Source organism: Dermacentor andersoni, chromosome 2 (genome assembly GCF_023375885.2).
Source record: "Dermacentor andersoni chromosome 2, qqDerAnde1_hic_scaffold, whole genome shotgun sequence".
Classification (NCBI taxonomy): Eukaryota; Metazoa; Arthropoda; class Arachnida; order Ixodida; family Ixodidae; genus Dermacentor; species Dermacentor andersoni.
The window spans coordinates 194,949,641-194,976,108 of NC_092815.1; the positions used below are offsets into that span (position 1 = coordinate 194,949,641).

At 44.7% G+C, this 26,468-nt stretch overlaps 1 long non-coding RNA gene across 1 annotated transcript; it reads right to left on the minus strand.

Moving 5' to 3' along the window:
* Positions 1-1,794: 1,794 nt before the first annotated feature.
* LOC129387385 (uncharacterized) lies at positions 1,795-19,698 on the minus strand. Its single transcript, XR_008614631.2, has 3 exons — positions 17,759-19,698; positions 16,662-16,751; positions 1,795-2,001 (listed from the first exon to the last, which is right to left on the minus strand). It is a non-coding gene; the product is annotated as an uncharacterized lncRNA (long non-coding RNA).
* Between the last annotated feature and the right edge of the window lie 6,770 nt (positions 19,699-26,468).

A 26,468-nucleotide genomic window follows, 5' to 3' on the forward strand; every position in this document is an offset into this window, starting at 1 on the left:
AATAATTCACGGCTTACGGTGTACATGCGCAAAGAACCTCATGTATCAGGTATGAATTTAACGTATATTGTACCAAGGAATGCTAACAATCCTCAATCACAGCAATAATCAGAAACGTATGTCCGGAACTATTATCTCCTGCGCAAGGATATTGACTGTGTACACCTGGCACATCGGGCAGCACTGCAAATTACTTGGGAGATAAAGTATAGTTGTGTTAGAGAGGACAGCTGTCACAGTGGGCAATTTATTCCAATTCCTTAAATAATTTCTAAGAAATGGGGATAAGTTCGAAGATGTTAAAGCGAGAGGAAAATAAACCGCAGAGACGATGGCTTATGCGGGTCTAGGTACGACACTGCAAGTTCGAGATCACGTAAATCGTCATTATCAGGCTATTTCATCTCCACCGGAAAACGACGGTTTCTCGCAGGGATTTACAATTAACCCGTCTTGTATACAAATGACTTAAATAAACATTATTATTACCATACTGATTACACACATATTTTGAACTGCACTGTGTAGTGAATACAAACATCTGGCGCTCATTTGATATTTCGAAGATCGTTTTCATCAATGTTCCTACTCGATCACGTTTCGAAGTTTCGCTTGTCAAATAATCCTGCATTTTAATAAATGTGTACCTAATTTCTGGGGTAGTAAATGGCCACTAGTAATCCATTAATTCTAAAAGATATAACTGTAACTGTTTATTGTTTCTCCAATGTGTACACTAATAAAGGAAGAGTTTAAAATTCCTATCTGAATAGAAGATCTAACCAGTAAGCATGATTCGGGGTGCTGTGACTAGCAATTCTCTTGGATAAACCACAGATTTGGGGCTCCGCAGTCTGGAAGCGAAATAGTTCCTTGCCGGCAGCGCAAACTGATGGTATTTTGCGCAGTTCTGTGTTCAAGCGCATGCTACGATGCTACAGATCATTGCTGCTGGAGGATGGCGCCAGGAGTTGCAGAAAGGAGGCTACAGAAGTGTGACCATTACGAAGTGAAGAACGTAACTTTACCTGGTCAGTCCTGATGCGCCACACACGTTGCGCGTTCCCTTTGTTCCACTCCTTCTCACGCACCGCGCGCCCTCGATTTTACTGGCAGCTTCTGTTCCTGGGAGGACGTACTAGGTTTGACTTCCTTGAGCAGTCGTGTCTCGCCGCTTGACTACTGTCCATGACCTTACCAATGCCGCTGTGCGGGGCCAAGTGAGAAACTCTCTCGGGGAGTTCGCTTTACGAGATGACTATAGAAAACTCTTACTTAGCTACATTGCTCTCTTCTTTACTTTCTAGCCTCTGCTATCCTCTCTGCCTGTCTGTTCACTCCGTTAGAACCCCAAATGCTGTCCGCCGTTCAAGTGGCAGCAGAGTGTGCTTGGCTGTTACGCAGCGATCAGCATTATTTTCCTTCCTCGCTTTTCTTTATGTTTATTTAGGGCATCTGTATTTATTTCCATTTTATTAATTTTATAAAGAACTGATTACTGCATCTACTGCTAAACTACGACAAGGAAGTTGTTTGAGGTGCAGCTGCTCTACGAGGCGCGGTGCGTCAGGAAGCCGCCAATGTAGCGCTAATTGCATCGCTTCTGCCAGAAGCAGGCAGCCTCTATTAGTCGATTATTAAAAAAAAATGAAAGTAGATTAATAAATGAAAATTGTTTAGAGAAGAAAGTTAACAAAAACAAAACACCACAACTTATTATAGCCTTTAGCAAACGCAGAGATGCTTTGCCGTCTTAGCGAAAGAACTTTTTATAGGCACTCCTTTTTTCGCTGTTCTTATTCTTTATTGCACAGCTAATTAAGCAGCAGCTTCAACAGTTTGGTCCGTTTGTGAAAAATAGCCCGCATTGAGTCACGTTGTAAACATCTGGAGGTGAGCAAAAGCAGTATTTCGTATATAGGTTGCTACAAGAAGTAGTGCACGTGCCGTTCTGCTGGAAATATTTGTCGTTGACCCAGAGTTCGCAGCTTTTCACAACAGCTAGAAGAAATAATATAACGGCACAATAAGGAAAATATTCAAATCAAGTATGTATTGTACGGCACACAGTAAAATATTACTTAAGAAATTTGAAACTTGTCATTAGTATACATATCGAGCCTTACTACTTGGAGGCCATAGATTGCATGTTATAGATTGAAGGCACCTAAGAAATCTGGTATGTCAGGAAACGCAATGGCTTACTTCTCAATAAGAGTTTATGCGCTCATAAAAGCGTCCATTATATAAATACCCCAGCCAACGCTGTAGGTAAGACTAACGGTTAAGTGCTGTCTAATGTGGCGACTTGCAGACTAGGTGCTAGTTTTATCGCTTTCTCCTAAATATTGCATGCTATATGTAGTTTAGATCCATGAACTTTCAAAATTAGTTGCTGATAACATTTTGTTCCCATCCGAATCTATTGCTGTGGGCAACAAGCGAGCCTACCAACTTTTCATCTAGTATAAGGACCAGCGAGCACGGAGGCAGCTATCCGGCCCAAATGGCTGCCACTATCTGCTGCTAGAGCCTGCAACAGGCGTGGAGTGCGGCCTGATCCCGGTGACCAGAAATGGTAACGCACTCTCTCATCCTGGTGCAGTACTTGGCCGCAACCTCCTATATGAATACAACAATCGAACCCCGGCCCTCAGTCCCCAGCAGCTGCGAAGCAACTGACCACGGCGGCGGTCAGACCTGTGACGCAGCAGAGAGTGCTAAGAATCTCTGGATGCGAACAGGCCGCCATTGGAATCTGAACCTGGCAATGTTTAAAGCTAGAACGTTATCTAGTGAGGCGATTCCAGCAGTGCTATTGGAGGAATTAGCGGACATTAAATGGGGTATAATAGGGCTCAGTGAGTTTGGGAGAAAAGATGAAGCATATACAGTACTAAAAAGCGGGCACGTCCTGTGCTACCGGGGCCTAACGGAGAACGAGAACTAGGAGTCGGATTCCTGACTAAGAAGGATATAATTGGTGACATAAAGGAATTGTATAGCATTCACGAGAGAGTGGCCCGTCTTGTTGTAAAACCTAATAAGAGGCACGAATTGTTCTGTGCTACTGGGGCTTAGCGGAGAGACGAGAACTAGGAGTGGCATTCCTGATTAATAAGGATATAGTTGCTAACAGACAGGAATTTTATAGCATTCACGAGAGAGTGGCAGGTCTTGTGAAACTTAATATGAGGCACAAACTGAAGGTCGTACAGGTGTACGCGCCTGCATCCAGTCATGGTGACAATAGAAGTGGGTGGCAATTTCTTTAGACAGGATACCGCTAAGCTATCGCAGGAGACGAAAGATCTGATTAAGAAACGCCAATGTATGAAAGTATCTAACCCTACAGCAAGATTGGAACTGGCAGAGCTTTCCAAGTTAGTCAACAAGCGTAAGATTACTGATATACGGAAGTATAATATGGATAGAATTGAGCATGCTCTCAAGAACGGGGGAAGCCTAAACGAAGTCAAGAACAATATAGCAATAGGGAAGAACCAGATGTATGCGTTAAAAGACAAAGCCGGCAATATCATTACTAATATGGATAAGATAGTTCACGTGGCTGAAGTGTTCTATAGTGATTTATACAGTAGCATTAGCACCCAAGAAGATAATGCAAGCGGGAATAGTCTAGAGGAATTTGACATCCCATAAGTAACGCCGGAAGAAGCAAAGAAAGGGAGGATCAGGTTGCAGCGGATTTTTTGTAGGATGGTGGACAGATTATTCTAAAAAAACTGGCCACCCTGTATACGCAATGCCTCATGACCTCACGTGTACCGGTATCTTGGAAGCATGCCAAAATAATCAATAAGAAAGGGGGCGCAAAGACAACAAAAATTATAGACCGATCAGCTTACTGTCCATTGCCTAGAAAGTATTCACTAAGGTAATCGCAAATAGAGTCAGGAACGTCTTAGTCTATTGTCAACCAAAGGTCCAGGCATGATTTCGTAAATGCTACTTAAGAATAGGCCATATCCACACTATCAATCAGGTGATAGAGAAATGTGCGGAATATAACCAACCCTTATATATAGCTTTCATTGATTACGAGAAAGCGTTTGACTCAGACTAAACCTCAGCAGTCAGGCAGGCAATACGATATCATGGTGTAAACGGGCGGGGGGGGGGGGGGGGAAGCCGTATGTAAATATACAGAAAGATATCTATAGCGGCTCCACAGCCACCATAGTGCTCCATAAAGAAAGCAACAGAATCCCAATAAGGAAGGGCATCAGGCAGGGAGATATGACCTCTCCATGCTCTTCACAGCGTGTTTAGAGGAGGTAATCAGAGACCTGAATTGGGAAGACATGGGGATAAGAGTTAATGGAAAATACCTTAGTAACTTACAATTCGCTGATGATATTGCCTTGTTTAGTAACTCAGGAGACCAATTGCAATGCATGCTCACTCACCTGGAGAGGCAAAGCAGAAGGGTGGGACTAAAAATTAATCTGTAGAAAACTAAAGTAATGTTTAACAGTCTTGGAAGAGAACAGCAGTTTACGATTTGGTAGCGAGGCACCGGAAGTGGTGACTGAATACAGCTGCTTGGGGCAGGTAGTGACCGCAGATCCGGATCATGAGACTGAAATAACCTGAAGAATAAGAATGGGCTGGGGTCCGTTTGGCAGGCACTCTAAGAGCACGAACAGCAGGTCGCCATTATCCCTGAAGAGGAAAGTGCAAAATACGCAAGTATTACCATTACTCACCTACGCGGCAGAAACCTGGAGGCTTACGAAAAGGGTTCTACTTAAATTGAGGACGACGCAACGAGCTAGAGAAAGAAGAATTATGGGTGTAACGTTAAGGGAGGGGGCATAAAAAAAGAGCAGAATGGGTGACGGAACAAACGCGAGTTAATGACATCTTAGTTGAAATCAAGAGAAAGAAATTGGTATGGGCAGGGCATGTAATGAGGAGGGAAGATAACCGATGGTCATTAAGAGTTCCGGACTGGATTCCAATTGAAGGGAAGCGTAACAGGGCGCGGCAGAAAGTTAGGTGGGCGGATGAGGTTGAGAAGTTTGCAGGGACAATATGGCCACAATTAACACATCACCGGGGTAGTTGGAGCAGTATGGGAGAGGCCTTTGCCGTCTAGTGGGCGTAGAAGGCTGATGCTGATGATGGTCTTCTGCTACATGTCGCAATATATATGCAATGGTTTTTTTTTTTCGGGAAGAAGAGTGCCCATGCGCCCACCTACACTGTCAGCTACCAGCTGTCACCGCCACGAGCTAACGAGTGCCTCGCCATGTGTGCTCTTCCCTACTAAAGAAAATGAATTAAATTGTCGGATTTCTCTGCCGAAACGACGATATCATTATAAGGCTAGCCGTACTGGGGGTCGCTGCAATAATTTTGGTGAGCCGGCGTTTTTTAACGTGCACGAAATGGACGGCTGTCTGCGGTTCGCCCCTTACGACATGCGGCCACCGCGGCCTGGACTCGATCCCGCACCCTAGGGCATAGTAGCTCAATGCCAAGGCCCCTACGCCACCAGGGCGTTTGTTTTTTTATTCTTGATGACTCTTTCATGATTGTGGAACAGGTGTTAACAATGTCTGGTAAGGTACAATGGAATCCCGAGCCTAGTTATCGTTCAACCGCTTAACCAAGTGACTCGGACGAGATTAAGAATTTACCGCGGGATCTTCGTACGCCTTGGTTGGAGCTTCAGATCGGATATGAATCTGAAAGGTCAACTTGCTAATCTGTATAAGGAGCCAGAAATTTCGAACGCTAAGCTTGCCGAAATCTCGACAAGATTAAACCTTAAATAAAAATTTCTAGTCGTTGCACCTTGAAGACCCTAAATACTGGAAATCACAGACTGCACTATTCACCCTGCGAAGAATTTCCTGTCATGCAGCGTTGCCTAAACGATAACAAAGACATAACTTAACGTGGGAATTTATTATTTCACGATGTCGAAGAAGCCTCGTAAGAGTCGTATGCGGATTCGATGCATAAGGCACAACGTCGATTTCTGTCAATCGCGAAACGTCTAACGCAAAGCATCTCAAACAGAATGTCGGAGAAATCATGCAGAGTGTACCAACTATCATACACCAAGTTTTAAAAAGATATAATCGATATTGGTCGATAAGACCAAGTGCATATTCTATGGAGTCTAATTGTTAAGAAACCGGCCTTTCTCAGTCCGTGGCCTCCAACTAAGTAATTACCTAACATTTAATATTGTTGTTCAATGTTTGTAGACGTAAGTTATGGGGTTGTGAAAATCGTACATTCAACCAACAGTGGTCGCGATTTGCTGCTGAACAAGCTCCAACAACTTACTCTTGCTCGAATGGCGCTTAAGCTAACGTACTTCCAAAAGGTCACACCTCAACTCTATACGGAGCGCACGCACCTGTTCTGCAATATTTCGTCTGTAGTGCTCATACTCTGCGTGTTGCTGCGTGAATATATATATATATATATATATATATATTATGGGGTATTACGTGCCAAAACGACTTTCTGATTATGAGGCACGCCGTAGTGGAGGACTCCGGAAATTTCGACCACCTGGGGTTCTTTAACGTGCACCTAAATCTAAGTACACGGGTGTTTTCGCATTATTTTGGCTTCTAGCGCGAAGTAGAACACGGACACAGAAAGGAGCAGACAGGACGAGCGCGATTTCGCATTTCGCCCCCATCGAAATGCGGCCGTCGTGGCCGGGATTCGATCCCGCGACCTCGTGCTCAGCAGCCTAACACCATAGCCACTGAGCAACCGCGGCGGGTGGCTGCGTGAAGTGGCGCCATTTGCCTCAGTTTCAAACATGGAAATGTCATTTTCATACCGAAACCAGTCAAGGCCGACTTAGGAAACTTAATGCCAATTTCCTTTACCTCTTGCTGAGTAAATGTCATGGAGCATGTTATACTCAGAGGTCTTAACGGATCCCTGAGACGGAGGGGCTATTTTTTCACACGATGTTGGGTTTTAGGCCCAATCTTACCGCACAGGACATAATTTCGCAATTGAAACAAGAAATCTGCAGCCAGGCCCTATCAGAGCCACACGAACAATACTAGCGCTAGACATGAGCGAGGTGTTTGACGGTGTTACGCATCGCTCAATTTTAATAAACGTTCACAATGCAACGTCATGGAAACGCGCAGCGGTTTCTAACGCAGATACAGGTGAATCACAAAGATAATGAAGAAACAAAAATAACCGCATTTAACCGGCTACGTATACTCACTGGAATGCCCTGCAGCACATGGCTGCAGAGACATCGTACACCGCCGCATATTTGTGGCACACAACACATGAGACACATGCGCACTGCATAGACGCGTGTATGTGTGTTCTTTAGGAATCGTCATGGGCCCTACGATAAACACGCAAGGCCGACAGAAGCGCAACCCGCGCACGTTCAACACAGCGACACGAAAGCAATTGCGGAAGACAGGGGTGTAACCTGCGCCACACCGACCGATAAATGCTCGAAGATAGGATGCTTTCAGACTGAAATGGTTAAAATCCGCACAAAAACATCGCACACTGCAGATGTGCACAGTGCATGTCTACGCACACCCCATGCGACCTGTTGGAGGCGCCACCTAACGCCCATTTCAAAGGGGACGCTCATAGCATTCATTAATCTATCCTGTTCTCTATATTCAACGTGCCGGTTGCTTGTGCGTGCTGCTGCGGTGTGTTTGGATAATCGCTTGGTTTTGTGTTAGTTCGTGCACAAAGAAGTGCCAGAAGATAGTTTGTGTCTCTCTGGACACTCGCCACATGCGTGGCACGCCGGGCAAATGTGGACCAACGATTTTCATGCCGTCGACATCAGTCTCTGGTTGTCGTGGAAAGATTGGTGGACGTCGCAAAGAAATGCGTATTATCAGCGTGCCTCAGCTCATCCACTACGCAACGGCAGGTATGCTTGGAGTAACACCACGGCACCGGCAACTTGGAGCGCGCTTTTCCAGCGCGTTGTAACATTCAACGGGTAATTAATGGTGCTAATGGTACCACACACGTGTTGTGCGTGCTTTTCATGTGTGCATAGTGTGCCTTGCGAACCTAGGAAATAAAACTCCTACATAAATAGTCAAACGAGCGCTTGCTGAGCGCTGGTTGTCAGAAGTTATTTGCTCAAATTTATTGCCTGAATGCCGAATGGAAAACCTTGATAAGCGTTTTCTACAGTTGAGGATGATTACGTTCGCAAATAATCGTGCTCGTTATGTGTGCCTGTGCGCGAACTCCGGCTTTTCTAGAAAAGTTGGATAGCGACTCACCTGCCTTTTCCCCAATTCTTAGCGGACTGGCGTTTCCTCCCTTATGAATGCTTTGATGTTGTAAATGGTCTCTGCTTATAATGTTTTCGGTTTACGAGCAGTTTTAGGCGAAAGAATGTAAGCAAACACTAATTGCTATTCCACAGCTTACTTTTTAATGCAAGGTGTGTTGACATAAATTTGACGTAACTAGATCTGACTAGGGAAAGCTGATTAAGCTCTCATGAAAAAAAACGAATTCTTACGTAAACAAGGATTTCTTTATAATATGCTGTTGCTGTGTGTCTGTTCAAATTTTACTGTGATGAAGGGTCCCTATTATCATGAGATTCATCAGTGACTTCGACTGTGTGCTCTTTTGCCAAACAGCACTAATGTAAACACTGTTTTCTTGACTATTTTAGGTGCACCTTGCATGTGTTCATCATGTGACAGCGTTAATATGCCACTGCCATAAGGTAAATATGAACTATTTTTGCAGAGGCAAGGCCCTGACCGACAACAGCGCCCACATAAAGGAGGAGCACCAGGACGCATAATCAGGATGGTCTGGTCAGGTATGTATGAAGTGTACATGAGGGTGCGAAAAAGTAGGGTCTCCGAATCATTCGTGGATAAGTTTATTGGCATATTTCTTAACACACCTTAATAAGTCGGCTAAATATATATGCAACTTCATTCAACTTGCTGCTTATTTCTGTTCCTAAATGTTGTGGCTACATTACGGTGTTCGATATAAAAGTAGGCCTATCATGTCCTGATGTTTAGTATATTTTCTTGCATCAATTGCTTCGCTGCAGGTTACATTTTATTTTTTTCTTTGTAGACTATATATATCACTTTTAAAAGGATTGATTGTTTGGAAGCTATGTCCTATGCTATAGCTTTTACTGCAGCATTTTTTTTTTACTGCATGCTCTTGTAATTAAAAGTGTACGGGGCCAAATATGTCACATGTCTAAGCGTACAGCGTGATCACCATAGTTTATTAACATTGATACTCGGAATTATTTCTCTGTAATCCCGCAATAACACATTTCCCAGAATGTAATCTTGTCCGCTTTACGAAAAAGAAACAATTCCTTCAAGCAGACTACTTCCTTGGTAGCACATAAATATCTGCTGTCTCAACTTATAAGTACTTAGGAGACATGTTTTCTGCTGATTTATCATAGAACACACACGTCACTTATATGACTTCAAAAGCCAGCCGCGCATTAAACTTCGTCCGACGAAACTTCAAGGATGATCCCTTTACGCTAAAGGAAACTTCACATATTTCGAGCGTTCATCCTATACTTGAGCACGCTCGCGCCGCCAGGGATCCTCATACAAACTGCATGTTGAAGAACTGGTGCGCGTCCAAAAAAGGGCTACCAGATTCGTATCTGGCTATTATAATTTTCAAAAGAGCTTTTCTGGTGTGCGCGAAGAGTAGGGATGGCCGTTCCTTGAAAACAGGCGAAAATATCTCGGACTCTCTTTCTTTTATAATGTTCTTACCAATTACACTGGCACTCAAAAAGAGAAATACATAAAGGAGCAAGGTTTGCGTACGGGCTAGTTGGTATTCCATGGTATCAATCGTCACTTACAGCGCATACATAGACGAGAGACAAAAAGCACGACGAAGACAAGCGCTTGTCTTCGTCGTCCTTTTTGTCCCTCGTCTACGTATGCGCTGTAAGCGACGATTGATACCACATAAAGGAGCCCAGCTACATTTCCGCCCGCACTGACCACGTATTAAAGGCACGTGACTACAGTTGCCGAATAAACGCATTGAAATATAGCTTTATTCCACGACCAGTGCATGACTGGAACGGTCTACCTGCTTAAATTGCTACTGCCCCTCCCACATCCCTTCTAACACCGTTGCAGAACCACGTGTTAATATAAGTGCAATATTGCTTGACCTTGGATGTTTTATTACTCTTTTTTTTATTATTCCCAACGAAGTTAGCCCAGATCGCTATATTGAGATGTTCCTTTTTCGCGTGTGCGTGAGTTGCTTCTTCACCTGTGTATATTCGTTCTCGTTTGTGCTCCTTGCTCCCGTAGTGCATAGGTATGTTATACATGCCCTTTCATCTTCGCATTATAGTTTTTTGTTTTTGCTTTTTGCAAAAAGAGTGCATGGATATTTTAGATGCTTTATATGCTGCATAATTTGCCTAACTTACAGTATATGTCTCTTGTTATTTATTTCTAATGTTCCCCCTACAATAATGCCCTAGAGGAAGCTGTATGTACTGAATATAAAAAAATAAAAATAAATGAACTGCCAGTGGCAAATACACATTTGATGAGCAGGAATTCCTTGAAATGATACACGAAGGCCCATATTCACTCTTCTGCAGCTACTACAGTACTGAGATGTTTTCTAGTAGGCGCGCATTTTTCCTTTTTTCCCTTTTCTTCGCAAGATATCCTAATTCGTGCAAGTAGGCATTGTAGCGGTTGCGAGTCTGTGTCCTATGTCCACTTACATAATTTACAGCTGAATAGAGTTCATGCGAATCTGTGGCAGTCCTTGGGAGTAAGAGTGAGTACAAATGTAACTTTGATGTGATCTGTGATCTTTTTTTGTATCTGTGCAGGAGGACCGCTTTTGGGCTAGTTGGTGTTTCAATAATTACATGTTGTAGAGCGAGGGCACCAGCGCTTGTGACGTGTGTCTGCGCGTGTTCTTTGTAATTGTGCCTTCGCGCTACGATATGTTGTTGAGCTGTATCATTGATGCTTTTAGTGAGCTCATAATTCACATGAGTGAATTACGAGCCTGTGAATTATTCGGCTTGTGAGTTCAAAATAAATGCATAGGTGGGCGAATATATTATATTTAATGGAGATTCAACCCATAATCCCGCTAGCATGATTGTGCTCATAATTACGAGATTACAAAATAACCCGAGGTATTGCAATGATTCTAAGTGGGCCAGTCTGAGTCACTATGTTGAGTCAGGGTAGATATGAACCTAGCTTAGTCTAATCTTAGTGAGCCTGCGTGCGAGTGAGCCCGGCTGTGTAGAATATAGGTGAGTTTGAGTCAGAGTAAGGATGACAGACTAGAATTCTGCTAAGGGTGACTCCGAATGAGCCCGGGCAAGCGGAAATTTGGTGAACCTGAGTCTGAATGAGCCGGGCTGAGGAGATTTTTGGCGTCGGGCTCCTAGTCACCCAAAAAGCGAAATACAATATTTAACTTTTTGTGAGTCAGAGTGAGTTGCGTTTATTTTGTGGATCGCCGCTAATGAGTCTACAGATCCCAGCCGGGGGAAAGTGCTGCTTAACTGGGAGCAGCTTTCGATGAAGTAAAGTTGGTCCGAAGGTCTGTGGACAAGTCTTCAACATGCATGAACGAACTTTTCTGTCCGCACCAGAGTAGAATTGCATTTTTCCCAGACCCCCAATGCCCGTTTGATTGTTCAATAAGGTAGCATTCTCAGGGTACTTCACGCGCTTTCTGTGGCTATCTCTCTGTCCATCTATCTGCCCTTCTGTCTATCTGTCTATCTGTCCGTCCGTCTGCCCATCCGTCTATCTATCCGTCTATCTGTTCGTCTATATGTCCGCCCGTCCGTCCGTCCGTCCGTCCGTCCGTCCGTCCGTCCGTCTGTCTGTCTGTCTGTCTGTCTGTCTGTCTGTCTGTCTGTCTGTCTGTCTGTCTGTCTGTCTGTCTGTCTGTCTGTCTGTCTGTCTGTCTGTCTGTCTGTCTGTCTGTCTGTCTGCCTGCCTGCCTGTCTGTCTGTCTGTCTGTCTGTCTGTCTGTCTGTCTGTCTGTCTGTCTGTCTGTCTGTCTGTCTGTCTGTCTGTCTGTCTGTCTGTCTGTCCGTCCGTCCGTTGTTTGCATCTATGCTTCTACGTCTGTATCTAACCTTTTCCGCCTACATCGGTCACTAGGTATCCTGTGTTGGAATGGTTAGCGCATCGGACTGCTGCACCGAGGCTACCGGCTTCGAAACAAACCATCAGATCAACTTCTCTCAGGTAGTATGTGACAATCTACGCGTAGCTGCCGCTCTACGACGGGCCTCTTTGACGCCGATATTGGTCACTGTAGACGTGGGGCGTAGCAGGTACTGCTGCTTATAGAAACTCTATGACGCTGACTTGGAGCAACGGGTATCTGCCGATCAATCTGTGCTGATCTCCAATTAACATCTTTTATGGCCGACTTTGGTCACTAGGTATGTGCTGGTAAGTGTAGGCCGCTCGCCGACGAATGTCGTCGACGGCAGCTTTCGTAACTAAGTATGTGCGACTGTGAACGCGCCGCTCTAGAATGACGAAAAAGTTCTCTTAAGCTTTTCCGATGCAGAACGGAAGCGAATCGACGTCACGCGGTCTCCTTGAGGTGAGTGGCCCGATGCCTTAGTAGGCTGCGCCACAAATGCACTGGCTGCATGTAGCTTTTCCATGGACGTCTTTCATGACAAGGTTTTAACGAGCTGCGCTTTAAATGCACTGGGTGTGTGCCGCTTTTAATAAACCTCCCGCCACTTTTGGTCATTGAATATGTGCTAGTGAGTGTGAGGCCAAGCGAGGAAAGAATTCTGAGCTATTGCTGGAACCGGCGTACCACGCTTCTTGTCTAGGACACCGTGCGCGTACTTTTTGACAGTGTCGCTTGATGGTGCAGCGCGTCCTGACAGAAGCGCGAAAGAGCCCGGTTGCCGCATGACGTGTTTCTAAGCGTTGGCACACACCGGAGTGCCGTACATTCGGAGGCCACACGCAGGCTTCGCGGCGTTGGTGCTAGATGGCACCCAGTGTTCCTAAGGAAGCGCGAAAGTGGAATTCTGCTGCAGTAGACGCATCATACAATACTCGTTTCGACAGGGGCAATATGTTATTTGGGTATATTGCTAAATTCCAACGCATTAGCGTCGACAGTCATCGTGAGTGGATTCTACAAAATTTTGTTGCACGCAAGAAATATTTTCCCGTCTGAACCTGACGTCTCACCTTCATTTGCAACTTCTTTCTCTATTAATAACTGATTGCATTCGGGAAACGTCCATGTTTATCTTTGTTCAAACAAGGCCGTTTATTCCTGTGTTCTTGTTATCCCACTTTCAGTTTTATATCCAGAGTTCTTCATATCTCGTGCGTTGTCTTTGCCTTGCCGTAAAAACTATCATCTGCAGCCAACTTCTGTTCTTGTTTTCTGACTTGGATGGTGGTTTGTTCACTTTTGTGTTGTTCTGAGAAGACCTCCGAATTCAGCTGATGCGCCGGTGTTTCCCACGGCATGAAAATGGTGCCTTCCGGAGTCTACTGACATGTTTCTCAAAGCCAGTGGTTCGTTCCACGTGGTTTGACCTTTGACATCAGCGCTACGATTTTTTTTTTGAGCTTTCCTGGTGGTTGTCGGTCACAACCGGTCGAATGATTTTCTGTGCCTGTTCGTATGTTTCTCTTGCAATCCTTTATAGTTCCACGCACTGCTTAGGTCTATTGTTAAACCAGAATTTCCAGCATAAATATTCAGCACAATTGACTTAGATCTTTATTTCAGTTGAGACGATTGGCGTGTTGCTCCTGGAAGTTATCAACCAAAAATTGTCTGAAAAATAGACAGGCCTGTGATCGGTCCCCACGTCACTTCGCCAGTCCTGTCATCAAAGTACAATAGTGGTCAGACCCAATGATGATGCCGATAAATTTGGATGTTACTACGTTATCTAGTTAGACAGCTACGTTGATGTTCATGTCTCGGCACTTGCATTGCAATAATTGCGATAATGACGGCATCATTTCTCCCCAAATTGTTTCCTATTTCAAGCACTTCAGTTATTTCATTTTCGCCATGGAGTCGTTCTTTCTTCTTTACGTCTGCAAGGCTCATTACTCTCTTTTTCAAACCTACACCGAATGGTCGAATCCCCATTTTTTCTCTTCTGTTCACTCAACAAGTAAGTTATTCTCATAGGCTCTTCTGCGTATATGATCGCTCGGTTCCAATGTCCAGTAAGAGGCGACTATAAATGGCGTCGTTTTGTGCTTCCGTCCAGGCAAATGTCATCGCAAGAAAAATATTCGATGCCCAGTTGGTGAGTACGCAAGCTGCTCTTTCTCCAGCTGTTTCTCCCTTGATTTGTACTTGAGTATGGCTTCTGTGCTGGAATGCCGAGTTGTTGGTCGTTTCCTTCTGCATAGAAAAATAACCTGTCTGTTTTTGCAAAGCTTGTAGCTGCTGTTTTTCGTGCAAATTTTGGCGTCGTGACGATGTCGAATATATCGAAAACACATGCTATCTTCCTTGAACTTCAACTTCTTTTCTTCATAAAGCAGCGTTCTGCGACAGTTGTCAGTATAGTTAACTGCTTGCTTGCAAATATGCAGCATTTTGCAGCAGTGCTCAGAGAGGTTGTCATAATCGGGAGAGTATTTCCAGGTCTTCTCCTTGATGCTACCAATTCAGAGCGTGTAACCTTTTCTATACATGTTCCTTGCACCTGAATATACCTTGTTAGTATTTGATGTACGTCGGCATTAGAGCTAATGATTTTGAAATTTCAGGTCCCATTGGGCATTTCAGTTCATCACTTTCCGTCCAGCTTAAATTCGAAGTGCAAATTTGCAGCTAATACTCTCTTCGGGATGAAGAGTAGCATGGATGCTTAGCATTCGCAGCGTAGACGTTAAACTGAAGCCCTCGAACATGTACTTGTATCTTCAGGTTCACCTTAAATTTCTTACATCATTGCAAGGTTTTGGTGACTTCAGATTAGTCAGCTTTCTCATGTGCATTTCCGCTAATAGTTTTTCCATGTTGTAATTATTGCTTAGTATGTATATCGCCTGCGGTTCCTTCGAATCATGAAGCTGCTTTCCCAATTAGTGATAGTATAATATATCATTTTTTAAATTTTAGCCGTATCTGGCCTATGAGGTTCTGCTGCGTTGAACTGAAGGTTACATTTTTGCTACTTCATATTATCGCAGTTAAACTTGACCAGTTCGAGCTTAGGCGGCTTTAGCATGTTGGTTTGAAATGACCTGGTTATATCGGTCATGCCACTCTCTTTTTGGCGAGTCAATGAGTTTGTTACAGACCCGACATTGGTATTGTTAAGGCATGTGGTGATCTTCAAGTAGACTCAATAACTGTTTCAAATTCTCTATCAGCTGTCTGTGCCAGTAAAATGTTTTCATTTTCTATATTAGGAGCCTTTGGCGTTTCTGAAATCTCCTCAATCTGACCTGATATCAGTAACGTCACTCATGGCCCTTGTTTTGCTTCAATTTCTTTCTTAGCCTCTGTCACACTAGTGATTATTTGTGTTCTTTGCACACTACACGTTTTTACCACGACGTATCAGTTCATCTTGTAAGAAAAAGGGAAATCGCTGGCTCATGTATTAGGTTTGCTGTCTTTGTTCATGCAAGCCTCGATCTCGCCGCGGTCGCTTCCGTGCTTCTTTAGGTTGTCTTGTTGGGCTGGCTCAATCTGTGGGACCTTCTTCAAAACGCGCCATCTTCCATGGCAACACATTCGGTGATGACCGTACCCCAGTTAGAAAAGTGGAGCCAAAATCATTGTTTGACAGCACCATTTATTGTATTGTGTACTTTATTCGCAATGGCATTTCGTAGAGCTAACAATTGAGCTACATGTTAATAGAGCTAATTAACGACAAACCCTGTATCCGCGCCAGCAAAGGATTGGAATAAAGTGATCTTTCGCCAGCGTAAAGTAGCTGCTGATTTATACTGCATTTTAAAGCAAACATCTACTATTATATTTTTATGACCTTTCCCGACCCTGATTGAAAGATGGCCGACAACTCACTGGAGGTTGTATCTACTGAGTCAGACTAATAATAAGCAGCGTCATGTGCTACAAAATTGAGGCATTCTTGACCGAAAATATATTTGAGTCCTTATTCTGAGCCTAAGAAAAGTTCAGTAAATTCAATTAGACAACATATTTTGCTGCGTTAGACCAAGATTTACGATGTACATGTTTCTGTGAGAATGTCAAGGCGAAGTTCAATAATTTCGTTATATTTATTTGTTCTTCTAACCCCCTTCGTTATAAAGAGTTTAAGCGGTATTTTCGGGTGCATGGAATCTGTTATTTTTCGTTCATGAATAGGTGCGAGGAAACATTTCTTGAGTTCCACGTGCAAAACCGAGAGTTTGTGCAAATCAAATCATTTAGTCTGACATGATGAATTGGACTATGTCGAAATATCGAGTGTATTTTGTGGAACAGCATAATCTACGTATGTTCTTGCAAACTCTCGTGATAGAGGAGCACTCAAGGACCCGGGAGCAAAAAAAAGGAAAATAAGCTTTCTATACGATTATATGGGCTGCACCTCTTCCTGAGATAAAACGTAATAAATGGTGGGATTTACGTACGTTGATTCCAATACTGTTTCGATTTCTGCGCAACAGCACAACAAGGTATTGTAATATTATATAACGTATAGTTCGTTGTGGCATTGACAACTGAAAAAAAATTGAAGAAGCGATTATGAAGCAGTCCTCAGATAAGAAAGTTATGCAGAACACATATTAGGCTCCCGTTTGAAACATATGGATACTTTATGTGAGGATCTACGGAATGCTAGCTTTAAGTTTGATAATGAAAAATACATATTTAACATGCACGTATATATATATATATATATATATATATATATATATATATATAATGGCAGCACCAAGCCAATGACGACAACGAAAAGCAAGCACAGCGGACACAGCTGCACTAAAAAAATTATTACAGTGTGCAACACATATATGCTCAAAAGCCTTCCTCGTACACGCCCTCGTGCTAGAAAATTAGGGTAAATTTTTTAAGGCTAGTGTCACATATAAGCTCGCTGAGAGACCAAGGTGCAATGCAGAATGTATGATTTATCTTGATGTGAAACATCTAGACTATTTCACGTTCTTTTTTACACATATGCATTTTTATACGTTGGCAGTAAAACTCCAAGTACTTCGGTATTAGTGTGCTAAGGTATTTGGGTAGGCCTTCCCATCTACAGTGAGAGTTTTGACTCCGAATGTCTGGACAGCCTTGTACACATATGGCTCATGGAAGCCATAAGCCCTTAGTGAAAAAGCTTCAAGTTTTCTCATCAGAGGTCGTGTATTGCGCGATACTCTCGTTGGGTATGACTGATAAATTTACCATACCGTCGACAAGCCAGAGGTGCAGACATCTCTCCTCTATAAACCTCCAGCTTTCCCCTGGTAAATACTTGTGAAAGGACCGCCCTTCACATTATCATTCACTGTCACACATGTTACATGTGCCTCGAGTAGTCTACTCCGTTGTTTTACAGACACAAGTCCACTGTGATCATTACAAGGCATACTTTTCCTGCGCGGTTATTTTGTATACTTCAGTAAAGTGATAATTACATGTTAAATTCAGTTCTATATGATGTGCTTATATGCGTATATGTTCTTTCATCCACAAGCGAAACAACAGACAAGAAACTTACTGTTGTCAACAGAAATGAGCGCTTCCTAATGGCTCGTAGCTGGCATAAAACATAAACCTGAAAGTGAAAAAACCAGGTTGCCACCATGAATGGGCGGAAAATCTAAAATACTGTGGTATGTTTTTGCTCCCTGCTCTTCATGGCCAAAATGTTTGGCTTAGTTTATGTGAAAGATATTCGGTCATATGCGCGAGATTTTGGCGAGAATATCATAAGCTGAAAGGCTACATATATGCAAAAAAAATTAAAATAGCCTCTGAAATTGTAAAAATCAATTGGTTAATCTCAACACATGAAGGCCGAGTGGTTTACGGGAAAGCGGCAGCTGTGTTTTCCACAGGTTCAGGTATGTAGGATTTTCGAATTCCTACTGAATCTTACAGCTGCCACTCAATTGTTTTGGAGCATAGGTAAAACGAATCGCAGCAGCCCCTTGCTGATGCCCGTTAGCTTATGTACATGAGTAATTGTCTATGCAACAGGAAAATGGAAGTAATCAGTTACATTCGATTGAAAAAGAACTTCTCACTTTTGGTGTCATTGAAATCTTTACAGCATTATAAAATTTATACTCTGCCTAGAAAACCTCCACAAACAGTCAGTACTCTTGACAAAAATAGGAAACGTTCAATCACTACTCTGTGCCTACACTGACTAGCGTCATTGGGCTCCCTTGGGCTTTTTGCTGTTGTCCTTGAGGACAAAATGTTTTCGTGCGTAGTTGTCGAGTACCCAGGAATTTCGGCCACAAAACATGGTATTCCTGTACAGGCGCTCTATGTTATTCGAAACTTCGTTTTAATTTGAAGCTTTCTTCTGAGATCGTATCAGGCTTTCCTGCCCATGTCTGTTGTTGCTGTCTTCCCGAATAGCTCAAGCTCATACTTATGGCAAATGGCGAAATTCATCATCAAGAACACCATGCTGCGAGATGGTGCCCAAGAAGCGCTCATCACCGACAGAGGAACGGCCTTTACAGGAGCGCTCACCCAAGCGATTCTGCAATGCAGGCAGGCCAGCTACAAGAAGACAACTGCCTACCACTTGTAGACGATTAGTCTTACGGAGTGGCTAAACAAGACCCTCGCCAACACGCTAGCAAAGTACGTCGACGTCGAGCGCAAGACGTGGAGTGCCGTCCTGCCATACATGGCCATCGCTTCTAGCGCGGCAGTGCAAGAAACAACGCGAATCACACCATTCAGGCTAGTTTACGGAAGGAACCCGACGACGACTCTCGACGCCGTGCTGAGCCCCGTCTTGGACGATGAGAATATCGACGTCGGCGCCTATCTCCTGCGCGCCGATGGAAACCGACAGCTCGCCCGCCTCCTAACCAAGAACCAGCAGAGGACCGGCAGCCGGCACTACCGTCTTCGACGACGCTACGTGGGATACTAGTCCGACGACCTGGTTTGGATCTGTACTCGGTTACGCCGTCTAGGACGTAGCGAGAAACTATACCTGCGCTATTCTTTCTTAAACGGTAATTAGGCGGCGAGAACACAAAGGACGAAGCTATATCAGCAGTCGGCACTCTTTTTCGGCATCGCAGATCGCTTTCAAGGTACGGTCCGTGCGGCAGTGCCACCGCCGGAGTAGGTTTGGCCACGGTTCATAACGGCTCTACACGGATGGGTAAGGCACTAAAGAGCGATAACGGCTTATAATGATCGCAACGTCGTCAGCGCATCTGTTTGCCTACGTACCGCTCCGCTTCGTAACGCACAGCGATACACTCAAAAGGTGCTGTTCACATACATTCACACCAAACAAAGACAGCGCCATGGAATGTATGATTGGAAATATGCAGATGATGTCACCATTCTTGAACTTTTTGATTATCACTACCCCAATTTTTCTTGTATTTTTCATGATAATTCTGTGACAGTAGATGAATTATGGACAAAATCTGAGACCTATTTACAGCACTGTTTATCAAACTTTGTACCCATGAAAAAGAAAGAAAGTGCGCCCTTGGATCACAAGGAATATAATACATATGAAACGTAAAATGTCAAGGCTGAGGAAACTTAAGAACAAGACATCAAATCCCTGCTGCTCTGAGAAAATTAGCAAATTGGCACATGTATTGAGAGCAGCGATAAAACAAGCAAAACATGCGTACATGAACGTCACACTTAGCAACTTCATCAAGACGGCTCCTCAAAAATTTTGGAGATATTTTAACGCGAACATGCATAAGGAAAGCAATTTGCCGCCTAAGGATGCTTTCCAAAGAGCAAGTCAGTTCAATAGATATTTTAAATCCGTTTTTACACAAGACAACGGAACTTCACCAGATTTAAACCATCAGCCGAGGGGAACCGGCGACATACTTGATTATCTAGAGCTAACGGAATCAGGTATACTTTCACTACTGCTTAACGTCGACGTTGAAAAATCTTGCGGCCAAGATGGGAGTTCAAATACTTTTCTCAAGAGATACGCAGAATGGGTCTCTAAATACCTTTTACTTACTTTAAAAATCTCTACAATCGTCTGACGCGCCCAAAGACTGGAAAATAGTAGATTGTCCCGATTCTCAGATAAAGTGACGCGACAAGCCCATCAATTTATAGACCCATCTCGCTAACTTGCACATCTTGCAAAATTCACAAACATTTCATACTAAAACACATCGTAACCTTTGCGAAAGATAATAACTTGATTAGCAACAACCAGCATGGTTTCAGAAAAGGACTGTCTACTGTTGCGCAATTGACACAAACTGTACATGATCTCGCTCTAACAATTTATAACCGTGGGCAGACTGCCATAATACTTCGAGATCTATCCAAGGCCCTCGACAGGGTATCCCATCCTAAACTCCTGGGCAAACCAGAACACATTCTCGGATCTGGAAGCATAGTAAACTGGATAAAAGCCTCCCTTGCAGGTCGACAACAGTACGTAGAAATCGAAAGTCAGCGATCTGATTGGGTAGAGGTTTCATCCGGAGTACCACAAGTAACAGTCTTAGCACCAATTCTCTTTTTACTATACATCCATGACATGGCAGATAGCATGAAGTCAATGATGCGCATGTTTGCAGATGATTGCATTATATATCGGGAGATGAGGAACCATAATGATCAAGTAACGCTAAATCACGAGCTTGCGCAAGCAGCAAATTGGTGTCAGGCATGGCAAATGAAGATTAATTTAGACAAGACTGTTTTTATGAGAGTAAGCCGAAAAAACAAAACCCCACTAGAATTCACCTACATTATCGAACAGCAAAAATTAAAGATGGTCGATGATTATAAATATTTGGGAATTGCCCTATCTCTGATATGAAATGGGACAAACATGTGTCCCACATATCTTCTAAGGCATTTAAAACACTTTGTTCACTTAAACGCTCTTTAAAATCTGCCTCACCAGACACTAAGATGCTAGCCTACACCTCCATTCGTTCGTCCTATACTATAATATGGTATTAACTGCTGGTTCCCCCACACCAAACGCTGCATAAACGGACTAGAAACAATTCAGAGAAAAACCATCAGATTTATTTATAACAGGTACAACTGTAATGATTCTCCGACAGAACTCTTTGATAAAGCTTGCCTCCCGACTATTTGCAAGCGTGCTAAATTCTTACGCCTCAAGTTTCTATGCAACCTCCTTAACGGGGGCTACAAATTAAGCAGTGGTGTATATGTATCTTTCTCTGGACAGCGGAACACTAGAACTAAACATCTTAAGCATTTAATTGAATACAGGTTCCACACAGACACATTCAGGTATTCTTTCTTTCGTCAGACAATCAGAGACTGCAATTCATTTCCGAGTGATATAACTTGCTCACCTGACGATTTCCTTCGTATGCTGCAAAAATATGTCTATGAGTACGCATCTTGATTTATAAGTATCGCCTACAGACATCGCATGTTGTCTCTAATTGGTTTTCATGTACTTCTTGTTGTTTATCTTTTTCTTGTTTTTTTTTTCTTCTCTCTTCCTTCTCCTTTTATTCCCTTTACCCCTTTCCCCAGCACAGGGTAGCCAGCCGGTATTTACACTGGCTAACCTCCCTGTCTTTCCTTCCCTTTTGTCTCTCTCTCTTATGGTTCTGTACTTCTGTTCATTAACCTTTAAGGGCTGACTCAGGAATGTCACATCCTTTTCTTGTATTGCTCAACTACGTCTTCTTGTTAACTGCAATATTAACAAGTGCTTAAGTTTGTCACTCATATTTTGATGCAATGTATTTTCCCATGTCCTGCAACAGCCTCCAAATGGAGGCTAGGAGTATGTATGAAAGAAATAAATGAAATAAATAAAAAATAAATGTCTGAATCGGCAAAAAGGACGTGTCTTTGACCGACTTTATTGAAGTTGGGCACGAAACATGCAAATAAACGCTGCGCGAGCATGCGGCACCTAGGAGAGCAAAAAACTAACCAAGCCGCGTACAAGTAACACCATATGAGATTAGTGATGAGCGCAGAATCGCTCGCTTACCTCACGTAACCGAGACCATCGCTTTCGCCTGAAATCACCCCCGCTGAATAATTCAAGCCAGACCTTCTTACGCGCAGCGTTTCGCTTGACAGATCGAATACCGGAGAGTAGCTTGCCGTCCCTTTCACTTGTGCTGCACCCAAAGGCACAGAAACGCGGTATCGCGAACATAGAACCGCGGTATCAAAGCATAAAGCAGGCGCGAAACCTGGTGCCTGCGTACGCCGCTCGCAATGTTTGACATTGCCATGGCGGCGGAGGCATAAAACAAGCAAGAAAAAAGCGCGCGAGAGCACGCGACATCGTTCGGCCAATGGCAGAGTCAAACGTCGAGGGAAAGCGGGAGCGAGGAGCACGGCGGCAATCTTCAAAGGATGGCACTGCTTTTGATCTTTATTTAGGTGCTTTAACTTTGCAGTCCGGGCGGCGTAATGCGTGAAAACCTTAAGCTTATCTACGCCCGCTGAAAATTTAGGGAGGTTATTATTTCTTTGTTGTCGTTCTTTCTTCTTTCTTTACCTTATTCTTTATATATATATATACAGGACTTGACTATGTCACTAAGTAGAATTGGAAGTCAGCGCAGTGTGTGTTGTCGCTCTTAGTCCCTGTCCATCGAGTAGTCCGTGATTTTATTTAATTCGCTGGTTACCTGGATTTGGACGTACGCTGGCGCGGCCCACCACATGGCACACGAATATGCCTGTGACTGCTGTCACCAGAGTGGTACCTTAACGAAATCCAAGGCTGGACATGCAATAAGAACGCGCTGCACGTATGTTACGTACCGACAATATTCGACATGACTCACCTTCTGTGTAGACCAATAGAAGAATAGTGGCAACGCCACTATGTCCTCGCCGTTCGATTATGGGGCTATATATTATTACGATATTATCGAGTGATGCTGAAGGTACGAGCCGCCGCGAGAACGACGACGAAGTGTGTCTGTGCCTTTTGCCCAGACGCTCGCGGTCAAGCATCGGACTCTCACTGGCGATGCTACTCTTATTCACCGACGACCATATCGAGTTTCTGCATCTCAACGCCGAGTAATTCAAAGTGAAGTCAACAAGATGCTAGACAAAAACATCATTGAGCCGTCTTCCAGTCCCTGGGCGTCACCTGTAGTGTTGGTTAAGAAGAAGGATGGCACGTGGCGCTTCTGTGTAGACTACCGCAATCTGAACAACATTACTAAGAAGGACGTCTACCCGTTCCCACGTATAGACGACGCCCTTGACTGCCTCCACGGTTCCAGCTATTTCTCTTCCATTGATCTTCGTTCCGGATACTGGCAGATTGCTGTTGACGATATGGACAGAGAAAAAACCGCGTTCATCACACCTGATGGCCTATACCAATTTAAAGTAATGCCGTTTGGATTATGCAACGCCCCTGCCACCTTTGAGCGTATGATGGACTCCTTGCTCCGTGGTTTCAAATGGTCCACTTGTCTATGCTACCTCGACGACGTCATCGTCTTCTCGCCCACGTACGACACTCACCTTGAGCGTCTAACAGCTATCCTTGACGTATTTCGAAAGGCGAACCTGCAACTTAACTCGTCCAAATGTCGTTTCGGCCGCCGCCAAATTACTGTTCTGGGCCACCTCGTTGACGCTTCCGGAGTGAAGCCTGATCCCGACAAAACTCGCGCTGTGCGAGACTTTCCGGTTCCGAAGACAGCCGCAGACGTTCGAAGTTTTGTTGGGCTATGCTCGTACTTTCGTCGTTTTATTCAAAATTTGGCGGCAATTGCTAGACCTCTGACTAATCTATTGAAGAAAGGCGTACAATTCTTGTGGGGCACTGAAGAAGCCGCCGCCTTCTCTCGTCTCGTCACTCTTCTCTCCTCACCACCCATTCTCGCCCACTTCGACCCTGATGCCCCTCAGAATTGCGTACAGATGCCAGCGGTCATGGCGTAGGTGCCGTCTTAGCCCAGCGTCAGTGTGGCCAGGATCGTGTTATTGCTTATGCAAGCCGCCTCCTCACACCATCGGAGCGCAACTATTCCATTACGGAACGAGAATGCCTTGCTGTAGTCTGGGCGGTTGCGAAGTTCCGTCCTTACCTTTACGGTCGCCCTTTTTCCGTAGTCACTGACCATCATGCTCTCTGCTGGCTCTCATCGCTAAAAGATCCTACAGGCCGGCTTGGTCGATGGGCTTTGAGACTACAAGAATTTTCATATTCCGTGGTCTACAAGTCTGGCCGCTTGCACCAAGACGCTGACAGCTTGTCGCGTTACCCTGTTGACGACCCTGACTCCTCCAATATTACCAGGGCTGCTTGTGTATTCTCTGTGTCGCAGCTGCTTCATTTCGCCGACGAGCAACGTCGTGACGCCTACATCAGAGCACTCATGGACCGTTTTGAACACTCTCCGGCCGACGCCACTCTACGCCTCTTCGTCCTCCGCGACGGTACTCTGTACCGTCGTAACCTTCATCCGGACGGCTCTGAGTTCCTACTTGTCATACCTAAGCACCTCCGCTCAACCGTTCTACAAGAACTTCACGACGCACCAACAGCAGGACACCTCGGCGTATCTCGAACCTATGACCGTGTACGTCGCCGTTTTTTCTGGCCGGGCCTTGCCCGTTCCGTACGACGTTACGTCGCCGCTTGTGAACTTTGCCAACGACGCAAGAAGCCTTCCCAGCTCCCCGCTGGTTACCTGCAGCCGCTTGACATCCCCGTCGAGCCCTTCCATCGTGTCGGCTTAGACCTTCTCGGCCCATTTCCGGAATCTATATCAGGAAACAAGTGGGTTGCAGTCGCGGTGGACTACGCGACCCGCTATGCCGTAACCCGCGCTCTTCCGACCAGTTGCGCAACTGATGTTGCGGACTTCCTCCTGCATGATATCATTTTGATTCATGGTGCCCCGCGTCAATTGCTAACAGACTGTGGCCGTACGTTCTTAGCCAAAGTCATTGACGACATCATGCGTGCCTGCTCAATACAGCATAAATTTACCGCCTCCTACCACCCTCAAACGAACGGCCTCACTGAGCGTTTGAACCGCACCCTTACAGACATGCTATCCAAATACGTTTCAGACGACCACCGTGACTGGGACCAGGCTCTACCTTACATTACATTTGCGTATAACTCTTCCCGTCTCGAAACTGCTGGCTTTTCGCCTTTTTACCTCTTGTATGGCCGTGAACCGACGCTACCACTGGACACTGTGCTTCCGTCCACCACAGCTTCAACTAGCGCTTATGCTCGTGACGCTATCGCCCATGCTGACCATGCTCGCCAACTTGCGCGCACTCGTCTACAAGTCTCTCAAGGCAAACAGAAGCAACGCTATGACCTCTGTCACCGTGATGTCCATTTTGTGCCCGGTACCCTCGTGTTGCTTTGGTCACCATCACGTAAAGTTGGGCTATGTGAAAAGCTGCTTTCCTGCTACACAGGCCCATATCGCGTGCTTCGCCAAGTAACCGATGTCACCTACGAAATCGCTCTAGCCACGCCCACTACGTCCTCCACTGTGACAGCCAGTGACATTGTCCACGTCGCCCGACTCAAACCGTACAACTCTCCACGCGCCTTGGATATTTAACAGCACCGTGACGGCGCTTTTGCCGCCGGGGGGTAGTATTACGATATTATCGAGTGAGGCTGAAGGTACGAGCCGCCGCGAGAACGACGACGAAGTGTGTCTGTGCCTTTTGGCCGCGAGCGAGTGTCGGCCTGGCGATCTGGCTCCAGTATAAATAACCTGTATATAGCTTCCTTATTCTGTGTCTTTCCACACGTAACAACATTGAAGCTCAAAGCTTATTAACGACACCCTAAACGTTTCGCAATCAGAAAAACTTGTTCAGACCTCGCAGGCAAACGCGAAAACTTAGCACTCGTCGTCAGCAGCACGTTCGCTAAGCACCATCCAGCGCGGCGTCACACACCCGCGGTGCGCTAAACGACAGGCGACACTGTGATCGCAATGTGGCGGCGCCATCGATAAAACGGTCTATGAACTGTCTAGTAATATGGTGCAGCAATCAATGCTTAGCCTATCGGGCGACACTACGACTTTTTGTAGGTGCGTATGTTGCAAGCTTGGGGTTATATTCTCGCTTGCGTAAAATCAACGGTCCAATTATTGATCTCGTACTTGAGCTCACTGTGTCACAGCTGCATAGAATATCAAAGTTCCGGCTATCTCACTTGAATAGCAGAAAGGCACGTGAAAAACTTTACCATTGCTTCGTAACGACAT